Source organism: Salmo salar, chromosome ssa04, assembly GCF_905237065.1.
Source record: "Salmo salar chromosome ssa04, Ssal_v3.1, whole genome shotgun sequence".
NCBI classification, from domain to species: domain Eukaryota; kingdom Metazoa; phylum Chordata; class Actinopteri; order Salmoniformes; family Salmonidae; genus Salmo; species Salmo salar.
In genome coordinates this window covers 5,968,484-5,982,174 of record NC_059445.1, presented here as the reverse complement: position 1 = coordinate 5,982,174, position 13,691 = coordinate 5,968,484, and positions in this window count along the sequence as shown.

The window sequence follows — 13,691 nt, the reverse complement described above, 5'->3', positions numbered from 1 at the left end:
ATAGACATGTTCCACAGACAGCAAGACCGGTTCAATTAAACAGAGTGAACAGATTGCAGCACACTGTGTTTATGCTATTAACACAATAAACATGTTTTAATAATACAATGTTTATAATACATCCAGCCTAAAGATCATTACAGCCTAATATTTGACTAATTACCAGACAGTCCCCATAACCTAGTTTATACTGTAGTGACCTTAACCCAACACCTAGCAACCTCATAACCTGGTTTATACTGAGTTAATACTGTAGTGACCTTAACCCAACACCTAGCAACCTCATAACCTGGTCTATACTGAGTTTATACTGTAGTGACCTTAACCCAACACCTAGCAACCTCATAACCTGGTCTATACTGAGTTAATACTGTAGTGACCTTAACCCAACACCTAGCAACCTCATAACCTGGTCTATACTGAGTTAATACTGTAGTGACCTTAACCCAACACCTAGCAACCTCATAACCTGGTCTATACTGAGTTTATACTGTATTGACCTTAACCCAACACCTAGCAACCTCATAACCTGGTCTATACTGAGTTTATACTGTAGTGACCTTAACCCAACACCTAGCAACCTCATAACCTGGTCTATACTGAGTTAATACTGTAGTGACCTTAACCCAACACCTAGCAACCTCATAACCTGGTTTATACTGAGTTTATACTGTAGTGACCTTAACCCAACACCTAGCAACCTCATAACCTGGTCTATACTGAGTTAATACTGTAGTGACCTTAACCCAACACCTAGCAACCTCATAACCTGGTCTATACTGAGTTTGTACTGTAGTGACCTTAACCCAACACCTAGCAACCTCATAACCTGGTCTATACTGAGTTTGTACTGTAGTGACCTTAACCCAACACCTAGCAACCTCATAACCTGGTCTATACTGAGTTTATACTGTAGTGACCTTAACCCAACACCTAGCAACTTCATAACCTGGTTTATACTGAGTTAATACTGTAGTGACCTTAACCCAACACCTAGCAACCTCATAACCTGGTCTATACTGAGTTTATACTGTAGTGACCTTAACCCAACACCTAGCAACCTCATAACCTGGTCTATACTGAGTTTATACTGTAGTGACCTTATCCCAACACCTAGCAACCTCATAACCTGGTCTATACTGAGTTTATACTGTAGTGACCTTAACCCAACACCTAGCAACCTTGTCAAGGGTTTCATATCTCTTGGTGTAACGACTGAGGTGTTGTGTTGACAGTCGCTGGATGAGGGACTAGGCCCCAACATACACATTAAATGGGGCGGCATGTAGCCTAGTGGTTAGAGCATTGGGCCAATAACTGAAAAGTTGCTGGATTGAATCTCTGAGCTGACAAGGTAAACATCTGTCCTTCTGCCCCTGAACAAGGCAGTTATCCCACTGTTACCTAGACCGTCATTGTAAATAAGAATTTGTTCTTAACGGACTTGCTTAGTTAAATAAACACAATGGTATGTATGTATACTTCACTACTAATATAACACCTGATCAGTTCTACTGTATATTTAGTGCACTGGAGTCCATAATAATTTCTGATATAATGTTCATTTCTGATATAATGTTGTCAAATAAAAACTAAAACAGCTTAAAACCTCACATGGATATCCAACACAACTCCACCAGATAGTCTTAATAAAGGTGCAATCTGGGATTCAAACATGAAAGAGACCCTGTCAGTTGGATAATCCCAGACATCTCTTTCTTTAACCATGGAGCCATAACCATTACAACTAGTGTTCAACATGGATGTGCGTCTGGTTCTCACAGACCCAATTGATTGTGCGTCTGGTTCTCACAGACCCAGTTGATTGTGCGTCTGGTTCTCACAGACCCAGTTGATTGTGCGTCTGGTTCTCACAGACCCAGTTGATTGTGCGTCTGGTTCTCACAGACCCAGTTGATTGTGCATCTGGTTCTCACAGACCCAGTTGATTGTGCGTCTGGTTCTCACAGACCCAGTAGATTGTGCGTCTGGTTCTCACAGACCCAGTAGATTGTGCGTCTGGTTCTCACAGACCCAGTTGATTGTGCGTCTGGTTCTCACAGACCCAGTTGATTGTGCGTCTGGTTCTCACAGACCCAGTTGATTGTGTGTTTGGTTCTCACAGACCCAGTTGATTGTGCGTCTGGTTCTCACAGACCCAGTTGATTGTGTGCGTCTGGTTCTCACAGACCCAGTTGATTGTGCGTCTGGTTCTCACAGACCCAGTTGATTGTGCATCTGGTTCTCACAGACCCAGTTGATTGTGCGTCTGGTTCTCAAAGACCCAGTTGATTGTGCGTCTGGTTCTCACAGACCCAGTTGGTTTTCATAATGCTCCCTACATTGTTCCAGCTCATCAATGGATCTGATGACCTTTGGGTGACCATAACACAGTCCTCCATGCCAAATAAGTTATTTGGTTTGTTGTTCTTCCGACACCTGTAGTGAAAACAAAGAATCAGCTGTAAAAATCATTCAGTATAATAAAAAATATTCATGTATAAGCATTAATATTCATAAACAGTGTACATGCTGTTAATACTTTATTTTCTTATTTGTTAACATTAATGAAGCACTTCTAAACAAAACATCCTAAGCATTTCTAACATATTAATTTATAAACCATTTATAATGGCCTATTCATGAGAGTTGTTGTAAAGTGTAAGCATATCATGTGGTTGAACAACACAGAGAACCAGGTGTTCCACTCTCTGGGTAGTAAGGGGCTCAGGCACTCCAGAATCTCCAACAGACCTGCATACAATCACCTACACAACAAACACACACAATAAAACCAGTCATCCTAACCTCCAGCCCAGCTGAAGAGTAGGCTTGCTATGTGAATGCACATACAGCTGTAACCGTTCGAGAGGAGTGCCAATTGTGCAGGGATGGGTGGATTCTGATTGGCCAATGTCTAGTCCTGGTTGATGGACCTCGGATTCCCCCACCACACACACACACACGCGGGTCCCTCGAGGAGACCCCTCTTCCCCAGTCAGACTCACGTTATGGTCCCAGAACAACACTAGTATGCCCCCTCTGATTGTTCGTAGTCGATAACCAACTCTCATAGCAGAGCAGAGAATGCTGTGTGAAGACAGATTTAGACATTTCATATCATTTAACAGTATCATTTCACCTCACCTAATTTATGATAATTTACTAGTTTCTCACAATTATTTATCCTGGGAAAAGGGAGTGGGTGTCACGCCTGCTCCCGCTCTCCCTCTCTGGCGCTCGAGGGCACCAGACTGCCTTCACTACGCACACCTGTCACCATCGATACGCGCTTCATCCACACCTGCGCTTCATCACCGGTCACCATCACGCGCAGCAACGCATCATTGGACTCACCTGGACTCCTTTAATTTGTTGATTGCCCCTCCTATATCTGTCTGTTTCTTCGGTTAGATCCCTTTGTCAGCATTAATGTCGTTGTGTGTTCCTGTCCAGGTGCTGTCCTGTCCCATGTCCATTGTTAATTAAATGTTCACTCCCTGTACCTGCTTCTCATCTCCAGCGTCATCCTTACAGTGGGTTTGGGCGGAAAATCCCGGTAACCCGGTTCCCGCCATTAACCCTACCCAGCACCACCAGGCAAAATGCTGATAGGTACAGTATCTGTATCGGCTGTGAATTACAGTAAAAGACGAAAGACAAGTGTAATATTTGCACATTGTTACAGTGCCTGAAAGTATTCACACCCCTTGATTTTAACCACATTTGATCTGTAAGGGCCCTCAGTCAAGCAGTGAATTTCAAACATAGATTCAACCTCAAAGACCAGAATACAAATATTTGAAAACATGCAGCCTTTTTGCAAAAAATGTGGCAATGCAATTAACATTTTGTTCTGAATACAAAGTGTTATGTTTGGGGAAAATCCATTACAACACATTACTGTGTTGTAATTACCTCCCCTCCTGCTCCGTGGCTCGACGACTCACTACGAGCTCACAGAACAAGGCTCCGGGCAGCCGAGCGGAAATGGAGGAAAACTCGCCTCCCTGCGGACCTGGCATCCTTTCACTCACTCCTCTCTACATTCTCCTCTTCTGTCTCTGCTGCTAAAGCCACTTTCTACCACTCTAAATTCCAAGCATCTGCCTCTAACCCTAGGAAGCTCTTTGCTACCTTCTCCTCCCTCCTGAATCCTCCTCCCCCTCCCCCCCCCTCCTCCCTCTCTGCGGATGACTTCGTCAACCATTTTGAAAAGAAGGTTGACGATATCCGATCCTCGTTTGCTAAGTCAAACGACACCGCTGGTCCTGCTCACACTGCCCTACCCTGTGCTTTGACCTCTTTCTCCCCTCTCTCTCCAGATGAAATCTCGCGTCTTGTGACGGCCGGCCGCCCAACAACCTGCCCACTTGACCCTATCCCCTCCTCTCTTCTCCAGACCATTTCCGGAGACCTTCTCCCCTTCCTCACCTCGCTCATCAACTCATCCTTGATCGCTGGCTACGTCCCTTCCGTCTTCAAGAGAGCGAGAGTTGCACCCCTTCTGAAAAAACCTACACTCGATCCCTCCGATGTCAACAACTACAGACCAGTATCCCTTCTTTCTTTTCTCTCCAAAACTCTTGAACGTGCCGTCCTTGGCCAGCTCTCCTGCTATCTCTCTCAGAATGACCTTCTTGATCCTAATCAGTCAGGTTTCAAGACTGGGCATTCAACTGAGACTGCTCTTCTCTGTGTCACGGAGGCTCTCCGCACTGCTAAAGCTAACTCTCTCTCCTCTGCTCTCATCCTTCTAGACCTATCTGCTGCCTTTGATACTGTGAACCATCAGATCCTCCTCTCCACCCTCTCCGAGTTGGGCATCTCCGGCGCGGCCCACGCTTGGATTGCGTCCTACCTGACAGGTCGCTCCTACCAGGTGGCGTGGCGAGAATCTGTCTCCGCACCATGCGCTCTCACCACTGGTGTCCCCCAGGGCTCTGTTCTAGGCCCTCTCCTATTCTCGCTATACACCAAGTCACTTGGCTCTGTCATATCCTCACATGGTCTCTCCTATCATTGCTATGCAGACGACACACAATTAATCTTCTCCTTTCCCCCTTCTGATAACCAGGCGGCGAATCGCATCTCTGCATGTCTGTCAGACATATCAGTGTGGATGAGGGATCACCAGCTCAAGCTGAACCTCGGCAAGACGGAGCTGCTCTTCCTCCCGGGGAAGGACTGCCCGTTCCATGATCTCGCCATCACGGTTGACAACTCCCTTGTGTCCTCCTCCCAGAGTGCTAAGAACCTTGGCGTGATCCTGGACAACACCCTGTCGTTCTCCACTAACATCAAGGCGGTGACCCGATCCTGTAGGTTCATGCTCTACAACATTCGCAGAGTACGACCCTGCCTCACACAGGAAGCGGCGCAGGTCCTAATCCAGGCACTTGTCATCTCCCGTCTGGATTACTGCAACTCGCTGTTGGCTGGGCTCCCTGCCTGTGCCATTAAACCCCTACAACTCATCCAGAACGCCGCAGCCCGTCTGGTGTTCAACCTTCCCAAGTTCTCTCACATCACCCCGCTCCTCCGCTCTCTCCACTGGCTTCCAGTTGAAGCTCGCATCCGCTACAAGACCATGGTGATTGCCTACGGAGCTGTGAAGGGAACGGCACCTCCATACCTTCAAGCTCTGATCAGGCCCTACACCCAAACAAGGGCACTGCGTTCATCCACCACTGGCCTGCTGGCCCCCCTACCTCTGAGGAAGCACAGTTCCCGCTCAGCCCAGTCAAAACTGTTCGCTGCTCTGGCACCCCAATGGTGGAACAAGCTCCCTCACGACGCCAGGACAGCGGAGTCAATCACCACCTTCTGGAGACACCTGAAACCCCACCTCTTTAAGGAATACCTAGGATAGGATAAAGTAATCCTTCTAACCCCCCCATTAAAAGATTTAGATGCACTATTGTAAAGTGGTTGTTCCACTGGATATCATAAGGTGAATGCACCATTTTGTAAGTCGCTCTGGATAAGAGCGTCTGCTAAATGACTTAAATGTAATGTAAATGTAATTACTGAGTACCACTCAATATGTTCAAGCAGTGGTGTCTCCATCATGTTATGGGTATGCTTGTAATTGTTAAGGACAGTGTGCGGTTAGACAGACAGAACATCACCCAGAGAACTGTACATGTCAGTGTGGTTAGACAGACAGAACATCACCCAGAGAACTGTGCATGTCAGTGTGGTTAGACAGACAGAACCTCACCCAAAGAACTGTGCATGTCAGTGTGGTTAGACAGAAAGAACCTCACCCAGAGAGCTGTACATGTCAGTGTGGTTAGACAGACAGAACCTCACCCAGAGAGCTGTACATGTCAGTGTGGTTAGACAGACAGAACTTCACCCAGAGAGCTGTACATGTCAGTGTGGTTAGACAGACAGAACCTCACCCAGAGAGCTGTACATGTCAGTGTGGTTAGACAGAACCTCCCCCAGAGAGCTGTACATGTCAGTGTGGTTAGACAGAACCTCACCCAGAGAGCTGTACATGTCAGTGTGTTAGAGAGACAGAACCTCACCCAGAGAGCTGTACATGTCAGTAGTGTTAGACAGACAGAACCTCACCCAGGGAGCTGTACATGTCAGTGTGGTTAGACAGACAGAACCTCACCCAGAGAGCTGTACATGTCAGTGTGTGGTTAGACAGACAGAACCTCACCCAGAGAGCTGTACATGTCAGTGTGGTTAGACAGACAGAACCTCACCCAGAGAGCTGTACATGTCAGTAGTGTTAGACAGACAGAACCTCACCCAGAGAGCTGTACATGTCAGTGTGGTTAGACAGACAGAACCTCACCCAGAGAGCTGTACATGTCAGTAGTGTTAGACAGACAGAACCTCACCCAGAGAGCTGTACATGTCAGTGTGGTTAGACAGACAGAACCTCACCCAAAGAACTGTGCATGTCAGTGTGGTTAGACAGAAAGAACCTCACCCAGAGAGCTGTACATGTCAGTGTGTTAGACAGACAGAACCTCACCCAGAGAGCTGCACATGTCAGTGTGTTAGACAGACAGAACCTCACCCAGAGAGCTGTACATGTCAGTGTGGTTAGACAGACAGAACCTCACCCAGAGAGCTGTACATGTCAGTGTGGTTAGACAGACAGAACCTCACCCAGAGAGCTGTACATGTCAGTGTGTTAGACAGACAGAACCTCACCCAGAGAGCAGTACATGTCAGTGTGGTTAGACAGACAGAACCTCACCCAGAGAGCAGTACATGTCAGTGTGGTTAGACAGACAGAACCTCACCCAGAGAGCTGTACATGTCAGTGTGGTTCGACAGAGAACCTCACCCAGAGAGCTGTACATGTCAGTGTGTGGTTAGACAGACAGAACCTCACCCAGAGAGCAGACAAATCCTTCAATTTGGGCAACTAGACCATAGAAAGAGAAATGCCATTCTAGTTCTGGTTAGACAGCTGAAGTTGTGTTGTACACCCAACTGAGGATGATTTGTTAGGTCAACTGTAGCTACACTGTTTTTATAATCAATATTCTAACATGAACACATCCATTGATTTTTAGTTGTTGTGTCTACACTCAAGCTGGGCGATGTTTGTGCAATGTCCACAAGTAGCCTACACCTGTAGGGATATTAGTTCTGGGATTTGTCTCCCGGACATAATGAGAGACAAGACGAGACAAAACTATCCAGTTATAGAATATTGTGTTGTAGAACAGCTGAGCTAACTGAAGACCGTGGGAATTCAACTCACAATAGTTGATATAGTTTCCACACACAGGTTGCTGGTGGCACCTTAATTGGGGAGGACGGGCTCATGGTAATGGCTGGAACGTAATCAAACACATCAAACACGTTTTCCATGCGTTTGATACCATTCCATTTACTCCATTGCAGCCATTATTACGGGCCGTCCTCCCTTCAGCAGCCTCCACTATAAACATGTATTTACATGATGTTTTGTAACGTTGAAACTAAGTTGCAAGCTACTTTCGTAGAAAGGCATTGTAGAATGAGTGTCTTATGAAACACATTCCTGACACTGGCTATCTTGTCATAACTGATTTGACAGAAATATCAGCTAGCTAGGATAGCCAGCTGCAGCTATCACAAAGTTATGCTAGCTAGCTGCTGTCAGCTTGGCTAAACACAAGGTCAGCGCAGGCTTAAGCCTGGTTTTCAAAATCTGTAGGGAGCATTCTGCCTTCTCCCTACAGTTCTCAGCCTTTAGCTTCGCCCATGACTGCCTGATGTGAACTACAATACTGACTCAGTGTTTTAACATTTAGAAACAACAATAATCATCGCTTGCATTTCATCAGCGAGAAAGAATTCTTAAAATAAAAAATGTACACTTACTGTAGCAGTTTAGCACAGATTCATTCAGCTATGGGTGTCTCCATCTGACAAAACTACACTTCCCGAGTTATGCTTACACACAGGTGTTCAGAGCATGCTACATAGTGCAGGTGGTCACTTCTTGTCTTCTGTCTGTTTTCCGTAAACAAGCGCTGTAACATGGAGATGTTTCTGTCTGGGAACCCTAACCTTATCAAAGTGTGCATCAACGTTTTTTTCCCTCTCTGATATGAAAGATAAGGTCCTTATGCTTCCAAAACCGTACTGCAAGCAATGCATGTTAATGTTCAGACCGAGTGTCAGCTATCTTAACAAAACTCCCACCTACAGAAGACACCTTCGTCCAATGACTCTTGTGTAATATAATGGAACTGAGAGTCATGATCAAGGACTAGCTTTAGCCTACACATAGAACTGAGAGTCATGATCAAGGACTAGCTTTAGCCTACACATAGAACTGAGAGTCATGATCAAGGACTAGCTTTAGCCTACACATGGAACTGAGAGTCATGATCAAGGACTAGCTTTAGTCTACAAATAGAACTGAGAGTCATGATCAAGGACTAGCTTTAGTCTACACATAGAACTGAGAGTCATGATCAAGGACTAGCTTTAGCCTACACATAGAACTGAGAGTCATGATCAAGGACTAGCTTTAGCCTACACATAGAACTGAGAGTCATGATCAAGGACTAGCTTTAGCCTACACATAGAACTGAGAGTCATGATCAAGGACTAGCTTTAGCCTACACATAGAACTGAGAGTCATGATCAAGGACTAGCTTTAGCCTACACATAGAACTGAGAGTCATGATCAAGGACTAGCTTTAGCCTACACATAGAACTGAGAGTCATGATCAAGGACTAGCTTTAGCCTACACATAGAACTGAGAGTCATGATCAAGGACTAGCTTTAGCCTACACATAGAACTGAGAGTCATGATCAAGGACTAGCTTTAGCCTACACATAGAACTGAGAGTCATGATCAAGGACTAGCTTTAGCCTACACATAGAACTGAGAGTCATGATCAAGGACTAGCTTTAGCCTACACATAGAACTGAGTCATGATCAAGGACTAGCTTTAGCCTACACATAGAACTGAGAGTCATGATCAAGGACTAGCTTTAGCCTACACATAGAACTGAGAGTCATGATCAAGGACTAGCTTTAGTCTACACATAGAACTGAGAGTCATGATCAAGGACTAGCTTTAGCCTACACATAGAACTGAGAGTCATGATCAAGGACTAGCTTTAGTCTACACATAGAACTGAGAGTCATGATCAAGGACTAGCTTTAGCCTACACATAGAACTGAGAGTCATGATCAAGGACTAGCTTTAGCCTACACATAGAACTGAATTAGCTGACCATCTTGAGATGGCGAGTCAGTTGGGAGGAGAGAAGTCCTCAAAACGTTGTTCTCTCCATAGCAAAGAAATCTTAGTTTACCTCGCTGTACTCACTACCAATTTGTAAGTCGCTCTGGATAAGAGCGTCTGCTAAATGACTAAAATGTAAAAAAATGTACTGCACTTGTTTGTTGTGATTGAATGGCAGACACACCCACGTCTAACCACACCTCCGAGACAACTCTCATTTACCTTCAGTCATGGCCCCTAGTAATTCTTATTGAGCATTGATGAAAAACAAAGCCAAATCAGGAAGTGCAATTGCCCTTTAAAAAAGGTACGATTGAATAGATAGAAACTAGTCGTTCTCAGAAAAGGTTTAGCAGTATGAGAATTGACCACTAGATGGTGATCTTGGTATGTCATCTGTGGACATGTGACTAGACCAATGTGGCGTTCAGCAGGATGCAATGTTTAGGAACATTCAGATAGAAATATGCTATGTAGAACAAACATGCCTCTCTGACATGTAGAAAAGAAGGAATCATGTCCCCTTTATTCATAGCATTTATATCTGCAACTTTCAACCACGTTTCGCTACTGAACGTGGCCAGAGGCTCTTTCTCAATTGTCTAAATATCCATCTTCTCCTTGTCTCCTCCCCTTCATCTGCACTAATTGGAAAAATGCTCACAGGTGAAAAACAGTATGGCGGAATGAAGCTCATCATTAGACTGGTTTAACTTTCACCTGGTCAACTCTTTCAGATCAGTGAATGAGAGGGAAAGTTTTAGACAACTGAGAACGAGTCCAAGTGTATGAAGTGTATGAAGTTAGTGTTGTGTTTAATTAAGAAGGTAGTCCTTTATTCTATAGTTTAAAGTAAATCTTAATCTACACTACTTCCCACCACCACCAATTTTTTTTCAGTCAGGTAGTACTTTTCTTTTATACTGTATATTTTCACTTCCCTGTTTTTTAAATCGTTCAAGTCATATCAGTTTATAGTTATCAGAGGAACAACTTGTCAACTTGGAGTAAGAACTTGGGAATGTTAGCAAACAATTTATAGTGTTCAAAAAACATAGTTATGTATATTTTGATAAATAAAATGTTGTTGTTTTTTTTTAACTGCAGAAAAGGCTGCCATCAAATTAATTTCCGTGGTAGCTGATGTCAGAGATCAGCATGTGGGGAAAGTCAGGGTCCAAAGATGATAACTGAGTTTCCAACTTATGTTTAGGACCTGGAAGTTGTTATAAACGTTTTTTCTAAGTCGGGATCTGATATTTCAAATCAAATCAAATGTTATTTGTCACATGCGCCGAATACAACAGGTGTAGGTAGACCTTACCATGAAATACTTATTTACAAGCCCTTAACCAACAATGCAGTTCAAGACATAGAGTTAAGACCTCTACAGGATCGGTGGGTCCCCCGCGGGATGGTTGAGCAAATGCGATTAGCATGAGGTTGTAAGAAACAAGAACATTTCCCAGGACATAGACATATCTGATGTCAGAAAGCTTAAATTCTTGAAAATCTAACTGCACTGTCCAATTTACAGTAGCTATTACAGTGAAAGAATACCATGCAATTTTTTGAGGAGAGTGCACAGTTATGAACTTGAAGTTGTTAATAAACCAATTAGGCACATTTGGGCAGTCTTGATTCAAAATTTTGAACAGAAATACAATGGTTCATTGGATCAATCTAAAACTTTGCACATACACTGCTGCCATCTAGTGACCAAAATGTAAATTGCACCTGGGCTGGAATAATACATGATGGCCTTTCTCTTGCATTTCAAAGATGATGGTACAAAAAAATACAAAAAGCACTTGGTTTTTTCATTTCCACAAACTTGAAAGTGTTTCCTTTCAAATGGTACCATGTATGCATATCCTTGCTTCATGTCCTGAGCTACAGGCAGTTAGATTTGGGTCATTTTAGGTGAAAATTGAAAAAGGGGCGGATCCTTAAGAGGATTTATTAAGCAAATGTTTTCTAAATAAACTAAAGTAAAAATGTTTATAAAAAGTAACACAATAAAATTACAATAACAGGGCTATATACAAGGGGTACCAGTACCGAGTCAATGTGCTGGGGTAGTTAGTCAAGGTAATTTGTACATATAGGTAGGAGTAAAGTGACTATGCATAGATAATAAACAGTGAGTAGCAGCAGTATAAAAACAAAGGGGCGGGGGGGTTAAAGTGCAATTACTCAACAAGCTCAAGGCCCTGGGCCTGGACACCACCGTCTGCGACTGGATCCTGGACTTGTTAAATGGCAGACCACAGGCTGTGAGGATTGGAAATAACACTTACCCCACACTGACTCTTAACCCAGGAGCCCCCCATGGTTGTGTCCTCAGCCCTCTGCTGTACTCCCTGTTCACCCATGACTGTGTGGCTTTGCACGACACCAACTCCATCATCAAGTTTGCTTATGATACCACGGTTGTAGTACGACGAGGAGGTAAGGCAACTGGCAATGTGGTGCCAGGACAACAACCTCTCCCTCAACGTCAGCAAAACAAAGAAGTTTATTGTCGACTTCAGGAAGCAGAGGACACACCCCGATCCACATCGATGGGACTGCAGTGTAGTGAGTCAGCAGTTTTAAGTTCCTCTGCTTACTCATTACGAAGAACTTGACATGGACCAACAACACCTCCACTCTTGTCAAGAGGGGGCAACAGCGCCTCCACTTCCTAAGGCGGCTGAAGAAATTTGTAATGCCCACCTTCCTGGGTCCTCTCCATATTCGACCACTGTACCATCGTTAGCATTCTGACTGGCTGCATCATGGCCTGGTATGAGAAGTGCTCTGTTCATGACCACAAGGCCCTCCAGTGGGTGGTGAAGACGACCCAGTACATCACTGCTGTGCTCCCATCACAGTCAGGACTTGAACTGGACTGACCAACTGCACTCACTCACGCACACACCCACAAATACACACACACACACACACACACACACACACACACACACACACACACACACACACACACACACACACACACACACACACACATACAAGCTAAATGGTATCAAGAACTTTACCAAGTACAAGAACATTTTAGCCAAAAACCTTGCTGACACTTGCTGACACTTGGCCACAAGTGACTCTTCCAGCAAGACAATAACCTCAAGCACTAATCAAAATCCACAAATAAATGGTTAATTAACCAAAAAATTGGTTAAGCCCATTTACTTGAAATGTTTTATTCGTATATTTTATTATTTCTTAATGGTGTCACTTTATCGAGTGTGAACCTGCAAGTAAGCATTTTGTTGAATGGTGTATACCATGTGTATCCTGTACATACAACAAATACACTTGAACTTGAAATCTAATAGGCTGTGATTGCAGGGTATGTAGCCTTAGATACTAATGGTTCAGCTGATGAGTGTGTTATAGTGAGTTCTATACATACCCATGTGGTTGTACACAAGGCCTGAAATTATTTAATTATTTAGTTAGCATCATGCATGATTCAAGAGTGGGCTTTGGACCTTCAGAGGACTTGGACCATCCTATGGATGTGGGCTTTTCTATCAGATATTCCTTGTCTATCACAGGCTATTACCAAGTTTATGACTGTGACCAAGCCTGAGTGCGTGACTGTTTCTGAAGTCATTAACCTACCTGTTATCTTGTTTGGAAAGATAAGTTGGGTAAAGCAGTAACAAACTGTCACCCAGGCTTGTAAAAATGAAAAGTTGTTAAAAATAAATTAGGTAATGTAAAAAAATATATAATATTAATAATAAGTGCATTTGATTCCTGGATTAAGAGAAATGGACAGTCCTATTGCACTGGATAATTTCTCAGCCAAATTTGCCCTGAATTGCTGGAACTGTCACTTTCTAAATCAAGTGTCAAATCCGGGACATGCTTCTGTGCAAATCAAACTCACTTTTGAATGTCATTATCTGCAATGGATTGAATCCCAGCCTTTTATTTTTTGGTTATTATAATGTTAG